At 39.0% G+C, this 21,200-nt stretch overlaps 1 protein-coding gene across 10 annotated transcripts in view; it reads right to left on the bottom strand.

Moving 5' to 3' along the window:
- Nucleotides 1-17,195, bottom strand: part of ADGRL2 (adhesion G protein-coupled receptor L2) — a 161,139-nt gene extending 143,944 nt beyond the window's left edge. For 3 of the 10 annotated variants that reach the window (XM_062003946.1, XM_062003943.1, XM_062003944.1), the window contains exon 1: nt 16,391-17,195. The gene's annotated coding sequence lies outside the window, so the exon portion shown is untranslated. Of the gene's footprint in view, nt 1-5,397; nt 5,418-6,464; nt 6,486-15,549; nt 15,571-16,390 lie in introns of those variants that run through there. The other 7 variants (XM_062003935.1, XM_062003941.1, XM_062003945.1 and 4 more) reach the window with 5 other exon arrangements.
- Nucleotides 17,196-21,200: the final 4,005 nt, after the last annotated feature.

Raw genomic sequence — 21,200 nt, 5'->3', positions numbered from 1 at the left:
ACTGACTCTAACTTCTAAACAGTAGGTTCAACATTAGCAAAACACCAATTTCTTAAAATCTAGACCTACAAAGTCCATTTTCCCCTTTTCCTTTTGAGTCTAATTCAATAAGCCACAATTACCTTTCTTTTTTTTTGCATTGCTATTCTATTCCAGAGATGGGCAACAAAGCTGGCAGAAGAGTCTACAGAACAAGTCTGATGAGGAATGGTGAAGCAAGCTGAGGATGTTTAGCCTGGAGATGAGGAGGCTGAGAGGAGACATGATCACTCTCTACAACTACCTGAAGGGAAGTTGTAGTGAGGTGAGGGTCAATCTCTTCTCTGTAGCAACAAAGGATAGGACATGAGGAAACAAGCTCAAGCTGCACCAAGAGAGGTTTAGATTAGACATTAGGAAGAACTTTTTCACTGAGAGGATTGTTAAGCATTGGAACAGGCTGCCCAGGGAGGCGGTGGAGTCATCATCCCTAGAGACACTCAAAAGACACATAGATGAGGTGCTGACAGATATAGTTTGGTTTGGTTTAATTTAGTGATGGGCCTGGCAGTGTGAGGTTAGTGGTTAGAACTGATGATCTTAAAGGTCTTTTCCAACCATAATGGATTCTGTGATATTACAGGTACTAAGATTTAACTCATTAAACTCGGATTGAAAACAACGTGGTGTGGGAGGAAAAGTACCACCATCCTTTTACTAAGGACCAGAACACCAATAATTCAAGCTGACTGGGAAACACTAATCAACAAGACAGTTGTGGGGATAGACAACAAACCTCACTTCTTGTTCCAAGTTAAAAAACCTGGACTCAAGGAACCATGCTTCTGGAATCCAGCAAAGCTATGAGCATCACCAGTGACCCAGGCTGCTTGCGTTGGGGTACTCTGCTGCCTCAAGTATGCTCTATTTGTGCCATATACTGTCTTGCACCTCTTAATAAGTTTCGTAAACACAGCTCTAAGGGTTTTTTGATGTTAAAGCTATTCTGTTGTAGGTTCCCCCTTCAGCAGTAAGCATTCAGTGAAACTGAATTGTCACCGAGGATGCCCAAGAACATACCAATTGGAGAGGAAAAAAAAGAAGAAAACATGTAAACATTTAAAATGCAAAATACAACTATCCTCCAAGGTGGCTCCATTTCCTAAAACTCCACAGACTCCAGACATGCCATTACTCGAGAGCTCCCGCAAGCTTCTCAGAGTCATCTGGATGAGGAGCATGGCCGAAGCCTCCCCCTGCCCTGACACATGCAGGCAGAGAGATAAGCAAATAGGAGCTTCCCATGGAGCACAGGATGAACCTTTCTGTTCCTAAGAGCTCTTACAGTTTCCATAGTGAATGTCATTTACATGAAGGCATTATAAAGGTTCCCACATGAAAATGTATCTCTGGTATAATTACATTCTTTCAAGTTACTTTTCCTCCCACTTGCTATAGCTCTTAGGTGAACAGAAAATATTGACAAAAACAGGACATCAGGGGGACATAAGATAACCACAGACTGGAAAACATGAAACCACCAAGCCATTTACAACTCTCTTTAAAAATTTTAACTCTTCATTGCTACTGGGTAGCCTGAGATCAACTACACAGGCTAAAATACCCTTTAATTTATAGCCTAAGGGTTCTTTCATGTTTAGGAGGAAGAAGTATGTAAAGAAATGCAATTGCTTTCTCAACCTGTCTGTTCTTTGAAATGTCTTCATTAAAATGGAGATTTTGACTTTTTGACTGTGAATAACAGAAAAAGGACAAACCTGGTTTCTGAGGATCTTCATCTGCAGACAGAGCATACAAGACTCCTCACTTTCATCTCACAACGACCAAACTTTTATATCACAGGCAGTTTTTGAGGGGGAAGGGCAAATGAGACTATCTCCAGCTCACCATGCTTAGCTGCATTAGTCCTAATTACATCTTTGTCTCATTATGAAGAAACTGAAAGAAACTAGCCACAAAATTCAATCCGCAGCACTGAAGGACTCATACTCTCCCAGATCTGAGTGGCAGCCATGAGAGACATCCACCATGGCACACAGCATGACAACAGTTACGTATCGGACCATATCACCACAGAGCTCCAAATCGTAAACCCACAGTAAAAAAGGTGCTCCCTAGTTTTTTTTTTAATGGAAACATTTTGTTTGGAAACATTGGTATTCACAATTTTTCATCAACACAGTAAAAATGAAACTTGTTCAATGCTTTAGAGCACTTGAATGAATTTTATATAACAATAGCAAGAGTTACTTCTTTACACCATTTGTGAGCCATAATAAAATTCCACCAAGCATATTTGCTTGGTTGGTTTAGCAGGAGCTAATATTTTCTATATGTACAAGAACTGAACAGTTGTTATATTAGGCAACTTAAATAACGGCTTCAATTAAGTGCCTGAGGAGATATTAATAGTATCTCTCAGCTGTGTCAAAGTCGTGAACACAGTTGTACAAACTGCTTAACCATAGCACTGAAACAGTGACAAAATCTCCCACTGCCCCATATATTTTTTGTAAATTCTTATCCATTAGTTTTAATAATCTGTTAACTTGTAGCTTTATTTGGTGTAACAGTTATTATGCATGTATCTTCCAGCAAATCTACTATAAAACTGTCATTTGATTTTCCTTCAATTAATGTATTTGACTTCAGTAACTTTAATATATAAAACTATATATTTAATTGTTTTAAATAATTGTTTCACATATCAAGTGACTTTCTGTGAAAAATACACAAAAGCTAAGAAATGTATTATTTACAGCATCTTAGCAAATCTCTGTCATGCAAAGATTAGCCAAAGATGGATTAAAAAATTAAACTAAATATAATTAGAAGAAAATCAAACTTTTAAATTGGCTATTAATTAAATGGGTAACAGAAATATGCTGGTTTCACTGTAAGTCATTATTATCTTTAAAAAAAAAAAAATCTGCGGCACTGTATATTGAGAAATAAGCTCAAAACAGAAGTTTCTAATCATGTCACTGTCCAAATGGTGTTGTATATATCGCAAAAATCGGAAATAAGATCACTAGGAGTGAATATGTAGTAAAAATATTAATTCCATACAAGCGAGAAACATAAGAATTTCATTCACACGTATACTGAAAAGGTTATACCGCTTTTACGTGCTCTATCTTGGCTGATTTCTCAGTTAGCCAAGAACCACTGCTTACTTGCATCCCATTTGCCAAATACAAAAGCTTAAGAGTCATAACAGGACTGCTGTTCCGAACAGAAAAATATATATAAATAATAAGAAAAAAGACAAAAAACAACCCCAGGAGAGACGGACTTAGTTCTTCTTCAAGGTTAGTTGTCTAGGGACAATTAAGTATGGCTTAGAGGGGCTTCATCTTTAATGTACACTACAAGTAAAATGACTATAGTGTGAGTTTGTGCTTTATTATCTCGCAAACAGAAGACTACTAATTTTAGAAGCCATTCATTACAGTATTTTACAAGAAGAAAAATGGTTAATCTTTATCTTACTTATACATACATATTCCAAAAATGTTTCAGGAGAGTACATAAGGCTAACAATTTGGTAAGAATAATTCTGCATATATTTTCCTCTTTCAAACACAGAAACTGTCTTCCAAAACATTTGAAAACTTTTAAGATTACAAATGTGTAAAACAAACCCACTGAAACCTTTTTAAAAATACTTTTAAAATATAAAGGTAATATTTAAAGCACTGAGAAAAATGCTTTACCTCTTACTGAATTTTTATGCATTTTTCACCCTTTTATTCTAAGTACTGGCTTAGGGTATACAAGCAAAGCACTGTCCTCAACAATTCAGTCACAGTTCACGCTCTTAAATCCTTGGAGCTCCACATTCATCAGGGGGTAACACTCGTCCTTTTGTGTTTTCTTTTTACTTACAGACAAAAGATACAATCGTTTTCCACAGTTCAAAATGAATGAAATGTGAAGCCAATCTAAGAACCTACGGGAGTTTTTCTAAAATAGAAAACATTATTCTTCAGGTGATAATTCTTGTTCTGAACATAAGACTAAAGACAAAGATCTAGAATTTTGCTCTAGTTGCATAAATACAAGATGTGTGAGTTAGTGATAACAGATGAAGTCATATATTGCTATCATGATAACAAAAATACTGAAGTTTTGAATATTAAGGTCCTAGTTATTTTTCAGTAATCCACCAGAAAACATTTAAACCCGTGAGCAATGTTCTTCTACAATCGGATTTCCAGAAGTGGAATATCTCACGTCAAAAGAAACAGGTGCATCTTTCCTCTAGCTTCTCATAATCAGTAACATTTTAGAACAGATGGGTACAGGATCTTTCTACATAAACACTTAGACACAAAGTTAATCTACAACATCCAGGAAAAGCCGTGTCTTACAAATTTAACTAACACTATTCATGCACACATATAATACAGGAAACACATATTGGAAAGTCCTACAATAAGAACTGCCATCTACACATTTTCTTAATTTGGAGTGACCTAATTATTTTGTTACATCAAATCGGGGAAGGAAAGGTATTTAGTTTGTTTAAACACTCATTATCAGTGTTAATTGAAATATACCTCTAAGTATCATCTTAAAACGTGTGGCTGTTTCATCACACTTGGCCATTCAGCCTGTTGTTCTACTCATTGCAGTCATTCACAAATGACTATATAACCTAGTGTATTTTGTTCAATCAGTCCCTAAAAGTAGGTTTTTAGAATTGATAAAACATAATTAGTTTTATTAAACGTGACTGGTTCATCGCTTCTGCAAAGTGAGTATCAATGTCTCACTTTTTTTTGTTTTTAAAAAATCAGATGGAAAATTTTAAAAATTAAGGAACAGCTTGAAAGTCACTTACATGAGAACTGTACGACATTATTGTTGCTTTCATTGCTTGCAGTAATTTTAAAAAGTATTTAAATTACTTATCACCATAAAAACCTGGTGCTAATGAAACAGAAAACATGTTACGCGACAACTAAAACTAAGTAACGTGATTTTACTCAAGTAGGCTCTTCCAATGTAGCCAGTAAATTACCATTGTTCTACCATCAAAATACAAATGTGTTAAAAAACATATCTTAATCTCAGCTCTATTATCCTCACAACAGAATTCCAATAACATACACGTCTTGATTTCCATATTGTATGGCAATCTCCACTGAATGGAATTTCTGAAACATCTTTACCTCACCGGGAAAAAAAAAAAAACACACTATGTAAAAAAGGGTATGTCCATTGCTTCCCTGTAATTCCTCAATAAGATTAAACTAAGAAATCTCTCTTTCTTCATCATGACTAATGCATCAGTATTTTCCCATGCAAAAAGGATGATGTAACTTTTCAACTCCTAACATCTATCAAAACCTCTGCAAAAGACATAATTTATATATTTTCTGTAAATCTTACCATTATAATCCTATTGGAGTGTAATTGCTGTGGCTAATATTCTTACCGTTATGAAAATGCTCAACATAAATGTGGCGCTGAGTTGTTAAGATAATACATGATCATGCTGTGAGAGGGTAATACCTATACAATAGCCCTTGCCAATACCATAAATCTCTTTATTAGACAACAACCTATTACAGGAGATCTACTTAACTGTTTCCCTACTTAGAGGGCCATTTGGTGTTACAATAACAAGCTGACTTTTCACATTAGCAAGGATTAGCCAGTATAAATAATAAATCGACACAGAGTTGAGGCTCTTCTAGATACTGTAAATCTTTCCTGGTGTTTAAAAAAGAATCCAAACTAAAACCGTAAGACCAAGTTAGGCGGAACATATGTGAAGTTTAAAGTTCTGCTAGTTTAAACTAATAAAAAAAATCAACTCTCAAATCAATTTATGTGGCAGATTTATTACAGAAGAGTACATTATGGAGAGCTGTTTCTGTTTTATGGAATGTGCATGCATACTGCTTTATTTCCTAACAGCATCATAGCACATCATCTTCAAATTTACTGTAGTATTTTAAAGTAAAATGATTGTCATCATTTTTTTCAGATATAAATAGCACAGAATTCATCTATTGTGCTTCTTACTCAGCAAGAAAAACTGTACTATAAATTATTTTATTAAGTCTTAACTTTTTGAAGGATCATACACCTTTGCCATCCAGATAACTGTAATACAACTTATAAAACCGGCAATACATGAGATCCTTTCTTTAATTGTGAAAAATTAAAGAAAAACCACTATTTATAGTAAGTATTTTTGATTCTTCAAGCTAGTTTTGAAGTTAAAATTTACAAATAAACTTCCCTTGCTCTTTGCTGTCAATATTTTTCTAAAGCTTAAGACAGCAAACCTTACCAGTGTTTGCCCACTTTAGTCCAGCTATATGAATTCATCAATTATATCTGGGTGAAACTCATTCACCTTTTTATTACAGAGAAAAGACATAATCTTGCATCTTCAATCACCTTGATTATGATTCTTAACACTATTTGCGTAAAAAGAAGAGACTTACCTACTGCTCTTTGGACAGCATACTACACTGCATGAGATGTACGGAGACCTGAAAGTACTGTGTTGTCTCTCTCATGCCGACATGACATTTTTAGAATCAGAAAAGATAGCTCATGCAACAAAAATCTCCTCTCTGTCCTACAGAGTACCAAAGCTGTCCTCTTGCACCTCAACATGCCAGAATTGTCATCCTCCTTTTCTTTTTAAATGTTCAATGAAAAGCCACTTCTTTGAAATATGAACTATTTCTAATGTCAGCTTTTGCTTACTGACATTTTAAATTTTTTTCCCATTGTTATTTACTGTTGCTGATGGACAGACTTTCTAAAAGCATCTTGCAGAGCCTTTCTGCTCTGCATAACAGAGAAGACACTATGAAATGAAATTGTACTTACTGGAAACAATTCAGCCCTGAATGCCTTGATTACTCTGATTATCTCATATAAAAGCTCCCTCTGCAGGTAATAAGAAGAATGAGTAAAAATATGTGAAAAATGTGGGTAACAGCCAGCATAGGAATCCAAATAATTAGTCATCTTTTTAAAGAGCCTCCCTCAGAAATCCTTCTTTGATGCTATCTGACCTAAGGAGTTAACACAGAGAAGATTCTTTTTTTTTTTTTTTTTCAGCTCTGTGTCTCATTCCTTCAGAAAAGTTAAACATTCAGCTTTATTCTTTCCTATATCAAAATACAGAGATTTCTTTTTCGAAGCCCTCTAAATGCTTTCAGGGCAGGGAAAAAGAGAAAAGAAAAAAAAAAAGGGGGGGGGGGGGGGGGAGGAATGGAAGGAAAAAAAAATTGCTCTGCTTACCTAGAACCAAATAGAAATGAAAGACTACCCCAAACAAGAAAACAAATTCATCCTATCTGATGCATCTCCTCAACTCAAAATCAAACAGAAGCATCCCTCATTCTACTTACTGCTGGCAGATAAAGCCCAGTGCCACTTTTGGATACAATTACACATGCACAACACCAAAGTTTCAAAAGTAACTGAATAGTAAGTCATCCTGAAAATTAAAAGTCTTTGAAGTAACAATATAGTTTTTATTTAATAGGAGGTAATCTGCTTTTCTTCCAAAAGATATTACCCTTACGTTAAAGTGTCTTAGAAGTTTGTTCACTTTAATACCATGAGCTTTCTAGATAAAAATCCCTTAAACACAAATGGGAAAATCCTTTCAACACAATGAATGACGCTAAAAAGCAGATCAAAATTAACCCTTCATCCTATCTAACCTTTAGCACACATTCAAAAAACTGGGAAGTCATCAGGCAACATTAATTTCACTTCCAACTTGGAAAGAATGAAAGTATGCCTGTGGTTTTGTTTCTCTTACAGACCCAAATTCTACTTTCTACTTCTCCAAGTAGAATACTCATAAAATAAATGGATATGCATAGGGCATAATGACACATATGCCCTGTGTGATTTTAATTTTCACTGGAAAAATAAACTCCAAAATAAAACCTTTCAAGGTGTCAATGTCAGTTTTAAAAAATAAAATAAATAGTGGAAAAAAATCTCACAGTATTCCAGTATGGCTGCAGTCATTACATGGGATAAATGTAGGACAAATTTGGGCTGTTCAATGAGACTCTTGCATTCAGAGCTCTTCTTCTTTGCTGTTGGAGTATCTTTAATAGTTGGATCAACAACTGTTTTTTATCAGATACTACATACATCTCCTCAAACGAAGAAAAGAATGAGGAAGTAAAGAAAGCAGGGAAAAAAACCCAACCTCTAACATTTGGAGAGATGCTGCTCTACTCAAGCATTGGGTAAGACTATTGTCTGAAGAGCAAAAGGATTTTTTTCTCACTTTCAAATTATTTCAGTCTGCAACTCCTATCCCTCTCCAAAACAGCTCCCAGTCTCAGCCCATTTTACTAGCACAGCAGCTCAGCCAGGAACACACCTAAACTGCAGAGGCACCTCCTCTCCTTTACACAGTTTATACTGATTTACACAGGCATCAGCCTCACAGATTGACAGCCTACATTTAATACCTATTTTGCTAAGTATTATTCTGAAGTAAATCAAAGCTGCAGGAGACACTGCCCTGCAATATTTAAATGACAAATTTACCAACAAAATTGTTACGAATTGGTCTTTTGAAGAACACTCATTTTGTTCAAACCAAAGATGCAATCATTATTCATTCTGGGAAAGCAAAGTTTTCCAAATTGGTCACTTCTCACAGAAGTCTAAATTAAGCTTAGAAGAATTAATAAAAGGATGCCTGTATCAGAAGAAAATACTTTTGCCTACGATCAACACAGGCATGGGGAATTTTCCAGAGAAATGCAGAGTCAACAGTAGAACCTGTTCTCAGAAATCTTTTCTTAAAATGTAACTTTATTTAGAAGCAATGCTGCCTGCTGCGAGGGAATTGTTTCTCTTCACGCTGGTGTAGACTGCTACATCGCAAAAAATGACAAATATGATACTGTAAGAGAATATACAGAAAGGTTAACTAAAGGCTCCTTCTGGCATTTGATCTCTCTCCACCACTGCAGCACTAATTTCAGAATAAGGCTTGCTCTCTATTTACACCAGTTCCCATTAACAGCAAAGCAAGTATGATAGTCAGAAACAAGGTCGGTCATCCCCTCCCCAGCTGCCAGAAACAATTTTTAACAGTAATCGGCATCAGATTATTCTGTCATCTGGCTTGAGAGCAATCATCAGTTTGAGGTGTCGACTGATAGGAAAATATCAACAGAGGGCACAAAGGAAAGCAGCAGCCTATCCTAAATGAGAGATTTGGGATTGTATCATGTCCAGAGGCAACTAAATAAGCAGAAGTAGACTAATTTTTAAAGCACATTTCTCCAGTGATAAATTGTTTTGCTACAACTTTGCTGATACTATCTGTTTTTTAAAACAGTTGCAGATACAAATTTAACTGTACATGAAGGAGATACACCTCTCTAGCTGAGGTGAGCATTGAGTGCTCAGCTGCTCCAGACACCGTCCCTTCCATACAAAGCAGTGAAGAAGCCCATAAAAGGTATGAACACTCACAACATCTAATGTATGCATCAAGACATCTCTAATTTAATAATTAACATATGAAAAACACTCCTGTTTGTACAGTATCAGAATTCAAGATCTTAAATAGCAGTCTTCATTCCAGCTTTTGTGGCTCATTGTAGCCAAGTAACACTCATTAAAATATAATCATAGTATAAAAAAAACTTACATACATTGATCAGTGTCAAGTCATATCTGCATTACAGTTTAAAAGCTGTTCCACTTTTTCCTTGTATTGCCAATTGGCCAAATGGAAATCTCTTTCTTGAGTAGTAAATATGTTGTGAAACACTGTCAAAAGTGAAAAGACAGTACTTCCAGAGTTACTTAGCACACGCAGGGACAAAAGAGGCAGACCTAAACTCGACTGTATTTGTATGAGGAAATAGCGTAAGATAAATCTCCTGTGACAAAAACCAAAAACCGGCATTACGTTAAAAGGAAAATATTTTTAATATTGCACCTACGTAAGAAACCTAAGTAGTGTCTTATATTTTCTCAGAAGGTAGCTACTTTCACTACTGAAACACAGACATGGATATTTAAATCTTTCTGTGTAAATGTTAGTGTTTATAATGTGCTCCTAAGAGATTAAGATTAGAAAAAAAATAAAAATAACCACACAACCAAGACAGGTCCTATTTTTCTCAGCCCATGATCACTTGTCAAGCCATGATTAATGCCGTGCTCTGTAGAGGGAGACGTTACATCTAGGCTACAACAGACCTAAATTTTACCCTAAGGCAGAAGTCTGATTTAAACATCTCTATTCAAACTGACATTTGTCCTCTCTTTTCAACCAGTTTCCTCTGAAATTCCAGTAAACTGACTTTGTGACCTACAAATGGTCCATTGATTCTAACTTGTCGTCTTGCCTGTCCTTGTAGCAAAGTTAGTTTTGGTGACTGAATGAAGCAAGATGTTATGCATTCAAGAAAAATACAGAAGCAGAGTCCATTAGGTGCTCTATTAAATGCTCGGTTGGATAACAGCGACTAGAATTTACGGCTATAAGGATTCCAGCTTACACAGAAGAGCTAAAGATAAACATGGAGGTCAACATTAAAAATCAGAAGATATTTTTATATTCAGAAGTAACAACGGCCTTCATATTCTGAGGTGATGAGCAAAGATATTTTTTTTTGTATTACAGACAAGAACATGGGCATCGTCAGGGCCACCCTGAAAAGTAATTACATTTTATCTCTCGCCTTTCACTCCGAAAATGTCTGCTAAGGTATTTACATTCGTCTGTTACAAGAACAACAAGCTAGACAGACGAGGAAAAAAAAACTAGTTGTGATCACCTATCTCAAGTAAATACTATTTCTCCAGTGAATGGTATTATTCCACTATTTTATAATGTTATTGTTAGATGCTCCTATTTATCTGTAACTGCCATTGTAGGAATAAAAATAAGACATGCTTATACCTCATAAAGAAATAGCCAAATAGCAGACCTAGACATGTAGAATAGTCAATATCCTTCTTACTGAACATGAAAAATGGCAACATTTGATAATATTAAGCAATTTAGACAGTGCTGGCAAGTTCCTACTAGCCAAGGTAATCTTATTTCTGCTGCTTTTCTGGGTAAATTGATTTTTTTTTTCCTCCTCTTAGCTGCTCTGATAATTGAACAAATTTATACAACCATGATGGGATTTTACTTAGCAGACAACACATAAACCATTCCTAAAACATGAAGCACCTTACTCATAAAAACGAATTTTTATTGTAATTAAGCAAACTGTATTTAAGCTTTCTTTGTGGCAGGGTAACAATCAATAGCATTTTGTTGGAGACTGCACTCTACCTGCAGGTGTTAAGCACTGGGCTTGCCTCATCCAAGCTGCAATGTTTTTGATTATGATGCCTTTCTAAATAATTTGGATAAACAGCAAGCTAGAATAAGTTGAACCATTACAGTACCTTATGAAAATCAAAAAGAAAGAAATCATGGCATGTATAGATTATATTTTCTTCCAAAACCCATAAAATACTTAATTTAATGTAAGGATCCATATCCTGGAGTTCCTACAATTCCCAATTTGAAGGTTTTGAGGTTTTGTTGTTTTTTTTTTTTTTTTTTTTTTCCTAAGGAATCAATTTCTGGTTAACAATCAGTCTATATCTAAAGAATGCTGTAAGACCTTACCATTCATTAAGTGTACTTCTGTAACTATATCACTTATAGCAAGCGATGCAATCTTCCCAGCCTATGTTGTAGAAACACATTTCATACATTACAGGTTGAAAAATCTACGAACTGCAAGAAAATTATCTGCTGGGTTTTACGCCCATCTTTCACCTTTCACATGGAAGATGTTAAATTCATATTTGTTAAACAAAGACTGTAAGTATTTTCTAAACCAGGTATATATTCACATTAAATATCATCTTACCAGCATTCCAACAGAGTCACCTAATATTTTATTTTAAGAACTGTTGGAAACAAAACACAGCCATCTTTGAAAACTATTTAATTATTAAACATGATTGTTAGGAGTATTGAAAATGGCCTTAAAATAGCTTTTTGTTTTTACAGTTTTCTTGACATCCAATTACAACCATGACGGTTTAAATCTTTTACTTGTTTCAAATTGAGAGTTTAGAAAAAAATAAGAGAGCTTTTAACTTTAAAGCTTCACATAAATACTTTAAAAGGTGAATTTCTTGCAATTTCAATCACTTTTGTACATCACAAACATCAATCCTAAAAATGCTTCGAAAGAGTCTGTTTAATATGACACATCCAAGTAACATGTCTGAGTACAAATTTCACTAGCCTGTGCTCTAACGTATATTACTTTATAACTGACTGCTTGTCTATCTATGCATGAATATGATTTCAATTATACACCAGATGTACTTTAACTTCCCTTGCAGTTCACCAGGTAAAATCATTAACCGTTACTTCCAGTTCTCGTCTTATGTCATCCACAGATACTGCTCAGTGGAAATGCTCAGCAAAGAGAGCATTTTTCTATATAAAATATCTCCAAGTAGTTATTAGCAGGTTCTTCTTCTTCATTATTAGGCATGGTGCTGTTCTCAACAAGAGCTGTAGCAGAAGTCATAAATATTTCTTTACATGTATGTCAACATCTTAGATGGACATAGGATAAGCAAAGCCTGGGAAACACATAAGCTTTTTTGACAAAATTTCAGTAAAAAATTGTGATTATTTCTCCCCTCCCCAAACATGAAACAATTGTTTATATTGGATGGGTATTATTATTTGTATGAATTTATGACACACTAAACAGATTGCAAATTCAACTTTGACAAATACTTTGCTAAATTGGAGGCTTCTCTTTGCAACATCCGTAAGTGAAAATCATGGAACTTTCTGAAAAGCTGACATTCGAGACGGTAGCACTTTTCTTCATCGTTAACTATTTTAAGAAATTAGCATTTTAAGAAATAAAAATGATCATATTATTGCATATTATTAACCATAAAGACTACAAATCCCTAAGACTATACTGCCTTGCTTAAATTTTAATCAGGTGCTTCCTTACTGGAGACTAGAATTCCTGAGTAACCCCCTTTCCTGACCTTACACATTAAAAGCAGTAAGAGATAAATAAAACATTGAGAAAACTTCTGAGGTGATCAAATAAGAACTAAGCAAACTTTGGCTTTTTAAAAGCTCTCCTCTTGCTCATTTTAAGAAGGGAAACACCCAGAAGCCTGGTGTTAATGTCTCTGCTGATTGTGAAAATTGCAGCAATAAAAACTCCAACTGCTTGTCTTAAATTAAGACTTGCAAGACTACATGTGAGATCTGTATCTTTACATTAGTTTTTATAACATTTGGAAGTTTGGTTGCTTGCTTTGATGTTGGGTCTATTAATGACCAGGGGAGCCAAAAGCCAGAAAAAAAAAAAAAGTTTACTGGAAATTCTCAAGTCAAAACCTGAAGTAATTGGTTTGTTCTACCCCACGACTCAATATCCTGATTCCCCCAACTACCAGCTCCCTCAGCTATCTGAACATCTACACTTTTTTGCTGTTGCCAACACACAGTAACCCACAGTGATTGAAAATGGCAGCTGAAGTGCTGCTGCAGCACATTAATTTTTCTCTAAGTGGTCCAATTTTGTAATCTGAATGTTGAAAATCTTCTTTCCACTACGTTTTTTTTACCTTCAGAGATTTATCGAATTTGGTGTTGCCATCGTATAAACCGAACTGCAACATTTTCAAGACAATTTTTAGATTATCCCTAATAGCTGAAAGGATAATGCATTTTCTTTATAGCACTCTGCATTCAAAGCAGACTAGTTAACAGCAACTTAAGTGTGGTAATAGCAATTACATCAATATGTTCCTTTCATACCACCAAAAGGTACTACTTCAGACAGCTGAAGACCTTAGGTAAATAAGTTGCTGAAAACAACCTGGAAGTAATGACCTGCGTGTTTAGGACCACTAAACAGATATATTTACACAATACCCAAATGGTCTCGTCCAGAAAAGAATAACAAAAATATAGACAAATTATCTTATTAAGTACAGGGTCTTTCACCAAGACATTCCATATGTACTCAGTTTCCTTCATGAAATGAAAGAAAACTGAAGCACGAGTGAAGACATCCTACTCTAAAGGCACATCACTTTTATGGTTTAAAGAGACAAGAAACACCCCTCCCAACCATCAAATGAAGAACCAGGAGAAAGGAGAAAGAAAAACAAACCCAAAACAAAAAACTACAACAGACCACATGCTACACACCAAGCATTTAAATCAACTTCTTAAAAACAAGGAAAAAATGTTTGAATATCTGTATTATTAAAGAAAAAGGCTTGGAAAGAAGGAATAGGCAAGGAAGGCTTAGGAAGTTCTTTTTTTTTTTTTTGCCAGAGATATAAACCAGAAAACAATCCCCAAGAAACACCTGGTCCCTGGAAAAAGTCCCAACTTATTGACAGATAACTTGTCTTTGCTTGGCTTTTGGGTTGTAGATTATAATTATTGATTTGCAAATATATTAAGATGGTAGGCCTGGTCACATCCCCTTTCGGGCTCAAGAAATACTAACAAAAGAAATTAAAAAACTGAAAATATGTAGTAACGTAAAACAATTCACAACGCAATAAATGTTCTACACAGCCACCAAAACAGCACTCCTGCCATACTTGGTTTCAAATTATTTATTACGGGGTAATACTAACCGCAAATTAGGTTATCTCAGCAAACACACTATCACTGATTAAATAAGATTACAAGAATTACTCATTTTCACTTTTTCCAGAACAAAAAGGAAATGGAAGCACATGGACCGTGGAGATCAGAACTTCTTTTAAAACTCTCCAGTAAAATATCTATTATTCCAGACTACCCACCCATTAAAGGGGGAAACACATTTGTTTCAAGGGTCCAGAATCGAGAGGTCTTTTATTACAAGATTTCATTTGTTTTCTGAAGTAATTAGAAGGTCTTCCCCATTCAGTTCCTGCACGCAGTAACGTATAGGCCACACTCAGAGCATGATTGCGGTAGAAAGGGCTTTCTAAATCCCCTAACAGAGGGGAAACATCAGAAACCACACAACAGTGCCTATCATAAAAGGTCACTTTTTTTTTCTCCTCGGAACAAACCATTAATCAATGGAGTGTAATTGTCCGAGAGCTCGCAAGGGCTCTGCAGCGAAGGGACCTTGTTTTTTTCACTCGCATAACTGAAAAACAGCAGAAGTTCAGAAACATAACCCAAATCAACCTCCCCATTTTACCCCTTTACAATTCCCACTGCCCTTTGGGCCTCTGCTTGGAAGCAAATGGAAGACAAGCTGAAGTTTTCTCAATTGAGCCGGAGCTAAGAAAGCTTTGATATGCTAATACCCTCCTTCAAACGGTAAGAATTCACACTTGCATTAATTCAAACAATTTGTGCAGAATGATGCGAAATGGCACCTCTTTTCGTGGCAAGCAACAAAAGGAGGCAGCCAGGGTGTCTGAGGAAACCAAACAGCAGAACATTTGTTCTACAGGACTCCTTCCGTCGCGCACAGGGGCATTTCTATGCAAAGAAAAACACACCTGAGCACCAGTAGAGCTCTTTACTTTCTGACAAACCACGTTCAAACCCCGGGAGGGCTAGTGCAGACTAACAACAAGATGTTATTTTTAGAGCCAGACACAGCAACGGTGCCTCATGACACACTCCGTTTTCTGTCTCCAGATGGCCCCAGATTTCTACACGTGAAAATAAATAGAATTTAAAAAAAAAAAAAAAAAAAAAAAAAAAGAAAAAGAAAGGAAAAAAAAAAGTTGTTCTCACTCCGCAGCTGACAAAGGGTAATTTATTCCTCTTCCAAAGCTACCCACCCCCCACGCGGGCCGGTGGACGGACGCTTGGTTTGAGTTACAAAAATAAACCTGCAACAGGTAATTATTTACTGAATGGACGCAACTTTCCCTGCAGCGCGATGCGCGCCGGGGAGCGCCGAGCCGCGGGCAGGCCTCCTGGGCGGGTGGACCCCGGCCCGCGGCCCGGGCAGTGGGGGGGGCCACGGGCTCCGCCGCGGCTGCCGCAGGCCCCTCTCCGCAGGGCCGCGGCTGGTAGGTGCGGGGGGGGGGGGGAACCGGCCTGACTCCGCGCGGGCGCAGCGGCGCGGAGCGGCTGTGCAGGTCGGCGCCGCCGCGCTGCCGGCGCCCCAAGGGCCGCGGCCTCACCGAGGGGGCACGTTCCTGCGTCGGGGGCCCGGGGCGAGGGGGGGCTGCCGGACCCGCGGCACTGCGGAGGGGGCGGGGGGCGCACCGACAGTGGAGGCAGACCCTAAAGTAAGTGTTTCTCCGTCGGCGGCTCCGTAGAGACCGCCAGAAGTAGGGAGGAGGGAATAAACGAGCGGTGAGGCTGCAGCGCGGGAGCTCTGCTTACCTCTGTGTCTGGGAGCCGAAGGCGGGCCTGGATCTATCGCCCCAAGCCGGGTCACCCCGCCGAGCACAGCAGGGCTGCGGGAGAACGCGGCGGAGTTAGTCCCGGGGCTCCGGAGTGGGGAGCAGGCGGGCGGGCGGGCGCCGGGCTCTGGCAGCTGGAGGCAGCTGGTTCTGCGGCTCGGCGGGCTGGGGCAGCGCAGAGCAGAAGGCGGCTTCTCCTCCACGCAGCCAGCCGGGAGGCTTTTCTGGGGCTAAGTCAACATTTTCCTGCAGTTTCCGACACACCGCTCCACACCAAACGTACGATGCAGCCACACTCCCGCACGTACGCACAGGAGAAAAAAAAATTCAATCTTTTGAAAAGGAGCGGAGGGGACGACGGGCGCACCTCGGTGTGCGTGCCCAGCCTTTGGAGTCCTTTCTGTGCAACGATCAGGCGGCGATGCCAGCAGCAGGAGTAGCGGGGAACAACTCGAAAATGTTACAATGGACCCCCCCCTCCCTTCTGTCTCTCTGTCGCTCGCACCGACTGGATTTACATATCCCGGGATGACATTCTGGCCTCTGGCGGGTTGCGGGTCCAGCCCCTCGTCGAATTTTCTCCTTTTCCTCCCAGTGCTGCTGCCCCGCCAGCGACTGGAGACCGGGCGCCGAGCTAATAACGCGCGCGGCAATGGGAAAAACGCAATACATACACTCCAAAAAAAAAAAAATCCCAATGAATTGTATCGCAGCCTCCGTTTTGCTCATGCACCTCTCCGTGTGTGACTGGGGATTGCGAAGTCCTGACACAGACTCTCCGCCGGCTCTGAACTGGAGTCACCTCCAGCCTCCACCCCCTCCAATCTCCACCCCCTCTCCCTCCGCTCCCCACCCCTGAGCACAGCTAATCATATAAACATATTACCACGTAGAGTAGCACCGGCAAGGGACAAAATTCCTCCCCTTTCTGTCTTATTTTTTTTTCCCCTTCTCTACCCCTTTCCCCGCCCTTCTTTCAGCTGGGGGAGATTCCGGCTAACAGCAAACGCCCGGCCGCTCGGCACCAAAGGCCAAGCAGATCGGCTGCACGTCAGCGCTGCCCGCTGCCCTCCGCATCGTCGCGGCTGCCGAGAGGCGCGCGCCGCCGCGGAGCCGCCACACGCCGTTGCCCTGCGCGGCGAGCCCCGGCGCTCCACGAGCCCGGAGCCTCGGCCTGCCTGCCGCTCCGTCTCCCTTCCCCGGCGGCTGCTGGCTCGAGGCAGGCCGGCAGGCGTCTCCGCGGCACCTTCTCAGCTGTATCCTCCAGCGCGGCCGCGCACTGCTACCGCGCACCCAAACTTGTGCGGCGGTCGCTACTCAGGTGCTGAGCGGGCCGCGCCGGCTCACCGCACCGCCGCGCCTGCTCCCTCGCCTTCCCCCTCTGCGCCCAAAAATAATTCAGCAGGCTAGGCGGCTAGCGAGGGAGAGCAGGCGAGGGGCGGGAAGATAGGGGGGGTCTCGGCACCCCGATGGTTTCGCGTCTCTTTGGCCCTTTCCCTTCATTTCCTCGCACTGAAGTCTTCTGGCTCCCGCCCGCCGAGCGCGGTTCCCCGCGCCACTCAGCCCGCGCCAGCCGATAGGGCCAGCGCTACAAAGCATAGGGATACGTTAGGGAAAACATGTCGGGACAGGGTAAACAGCACTTGGAAACGATTTAAAGGATACTAAATTGACTCATTCCTGTGCTCAGATACAAAACGCGGTCTAGTAGCGCTGCTGCATTCTTTCCCAACATCTGCTCTTAGAAACCAGGGTTTGGGGTTGTCGGTAGGGACGGTTTGTTTTTTTTTTCCCCCTCCGTATTGATGCAAAATACCGAGGATTCGCTCTGACCTTTCAAGATATACAACACGAACAATTTCCAGCTCTCAAGGTCAAGCAGAGGCAGCTGGCCATCAGCAAGGGCTTGGTTACTGCTAGGAGCGCAGCGTTGCCTGGCCCTGGGGGTGCCGCGGGGCCCGCAGGATGCGAGTGCAGCTGGGAGCGTCCGCCCGCGCGTCCCGCCGGCACTGCGCAACTAGCGCGGGCTGCGGTGGCCATTGGGGGAAGCAGAGGTACGGGCACAGGTCAAAGCAGCGCAGACCTGTCCTGGTGACTCTCCCTTCCCCGTTGTTAGGGGTTTTTTTAGCCACCTCCTCCCTTTTCTATCTGTAGCACTGAAAGGAGATCATCTCCACTGAATCTGTCCACAGAATCGCTTGCACAAGACAGGACCACTTGGGGCTTGATGAACTCTTTAGTTCCAAAACATATTGACAATTCAGTTTAAAACACCCACACTACTCTAGGAAATCAAGATCATTACCTTTGCTAATGGTAATTATTTATTTTTTAATTTAATTAGACTTTTCTGAATACCTGTGCAATTAGTGTTCCTGTTTAAAAAATTGTGATGTGTATTACGAGAAATGAGACATGTTCAAAAGGAGACTGGATATTTAAGACCTTACAGCATGAGGCACTATGAATGATGGAGCTGGTCCGGGGCTCTTCAAAATCAGATTAAAATTTCAACAGTGCTAGCAATATTCCCAGGGATTAGTATCTAAAAATCCCTGAAATATGGACATGCCGTAGCCACGCACACCTTCCTCAACTCACAGTGTCTGTCAAGGAAGTGGAAGAACAGTCCCAGGCTTTTAGGACTAAAGGAGTTCTTCTATAGTCAGCAGTACATCTTCTTGGGGCCAGTTTCAACTGGGTTACATCTGCAAACTGCCTCAAAACTCAACTCAGCATGGCATGACAGGAGATCATATGTCTGCATGATGGTTTTGTACTTACTATATATAGTTAAAAGTATGTGTTTCTGTGAGAGCAAAATGTCGCAAAAGAGCTATTTCTCTATTTTTTCCCCATTTTTTGAAGTCGTTTTTGAGTCTCTAGTAAAGCCAGCTGCCCTGTCTTACTTAAAATACCCTTAGAAATATCTGTTCATGCCCTAAATAACCTCTTATGCGTTTCTAATGGAGTTAAATCATAGAAGCATTTCTATTTATTTTATTAGAAACTGATTTTCATTGAAATTTTTGGATGCATCTGTTAGAGAAACGTTTTAAAAGACAGTCATAGGAATGTAAAGGCATACATATTGACTGGCTACCATTCTACTGGAGTTTAAAAACATCAGTAACAAATCCTACTTTTTTAAACGTTTTTCAGTGAAATAAATGTAATTGCAGATAAGCAGTGATAGCACAGTTAACAACTTTTTGCTTAGCTGATGAGAGTCAGAAAACAGTCAAGAATACAACTATGGGGCTGGAAGTTTTCCTTTCAGAGGATGTAAGAGAGGGGAATTCTCTTAATCAGAGCAAAAAGTCTGTTGGTTTCTGTATTTTTTTTTTTTTCCTACAAAACGATTGAAAAGAATTGCAGAACTAGGCCTTGTGTCAATATTTGCTGAAGTTGAAGTGAATTCACCTATGTGCACTCTGCAGGACTAGAGTTTATTTTCCCTCTTTTCATCAAAAATTTCTGGAATCATATTTCTTTCTACATGCAGAAATGGAGTTTTACAATGATAAGTTTTGAAACTCTCAGTTTTAAACAACTGATAAAAATGGAGACAGAGAGTTTTCATTATTTGTTTAGAAAACGTGTACTTCCATCTACTGTTATTAAATCTGGATTAAGACACGGAGAATACCTGGCAGAGGTGTATCTTTTTGTGAGTAAAATATTTCTGTTCTAATGGTTAATTTTACTATGCATGACTCAGCATCTGTTTCTTTAAAACAGGAAAACTGTTCACAAATATAGCCATAATATACTTCAATCTGATCCTTCAGTTTTTACTCCACCACAATTATTTCCGGATTTAAATATTAATGGATAAGAAGGAATTATAACAAATCAAGTTTCTTTTAATCATTAAAACTGCTTACTATTTGCTTTTTGCCATATCCCCATAAAATATGTATCTTGTTCCATATGGACTCCACAAACAAGTAGAGAGAAGTAGATTTCCTTTAAAATCTTGCTTTACTGCAACGGTGCAAAATATGTAGCTTGAAAACACTACAATAAAAGTTATAATCTTAGCAAAATCATTTGATAGTATTTTATTTGACCCTTTTAGTAATGTTATATTTTGTAGTATTTAATGTTAAGCTGCATATTCTGTGTGTATTGCTCTTGAATTTCTTTGGTGAACCTGCTGGATTCATGTCCTTGAAAAACTAAAAGCAAATTCATAGTAATATTTGAAATAATCACAAGAACTGTGACTCAGTTAGCATTTCTAGGGACTACATGTAGGACAGTAACAACTGGAAAAGATTTAACTGTCAGCTGTGTACTTGAAGGAGATGCATCTGAGAAAGGTGATTTAACTTGCAGCAAAATTAGCCAAATTAGGATATCTGTAATATGATCCTGTAGACTCCACTAGTGGGTTTTTTTGCATAGAACTGCAGCTTGCTTATTCTTAAAAAGGTTAATTTAAAACGTTTTAGTATCTTGATAAATAATATTTTGTATTGCCTTAAGTATCAATTCCCCCTTGAGAAATGTTCTACACAGATTTTATGCAGCGTATTTTTTTATTACTGGAGTTTTATGACTGAACTTTAAATACTAGCGACTGACATTTCCTCCTATCTGTATGTACTCCTGTGAATAACATATCAATGAACTTATAATTAGATGTAATGTTAGCGAAGACTGACAGAAGAGGTTGTATATATGTAGTGCAGTAGCATCAGCTGAAATTGGTGTGATATAAAGACACGGTTTAATTGGTATAATGTAAAGACATGGGTATTTTTTTCCCATGGTACATGGAAGAG

Source organism: Colius striatus, chromosome 10 (genome assembly GCF_028858725.1).
Source record: "Colius striatus isolate bColStr4 chromosome 10, bColStr4.1.hap1, whole genome shotgun sequence".
NCBI classification, from domain to species: domain Eukaryota; kingdom Metazoa; phylum Chordata; class Aves; order Coliiformes; family Coliidae; genus Colius; species Colius striatus.
The sequence above is the reverse complement of the archived record's forward strand: the minus strand, read 5'-3'. Positions and strand labels throughout refer to the sequence as shown.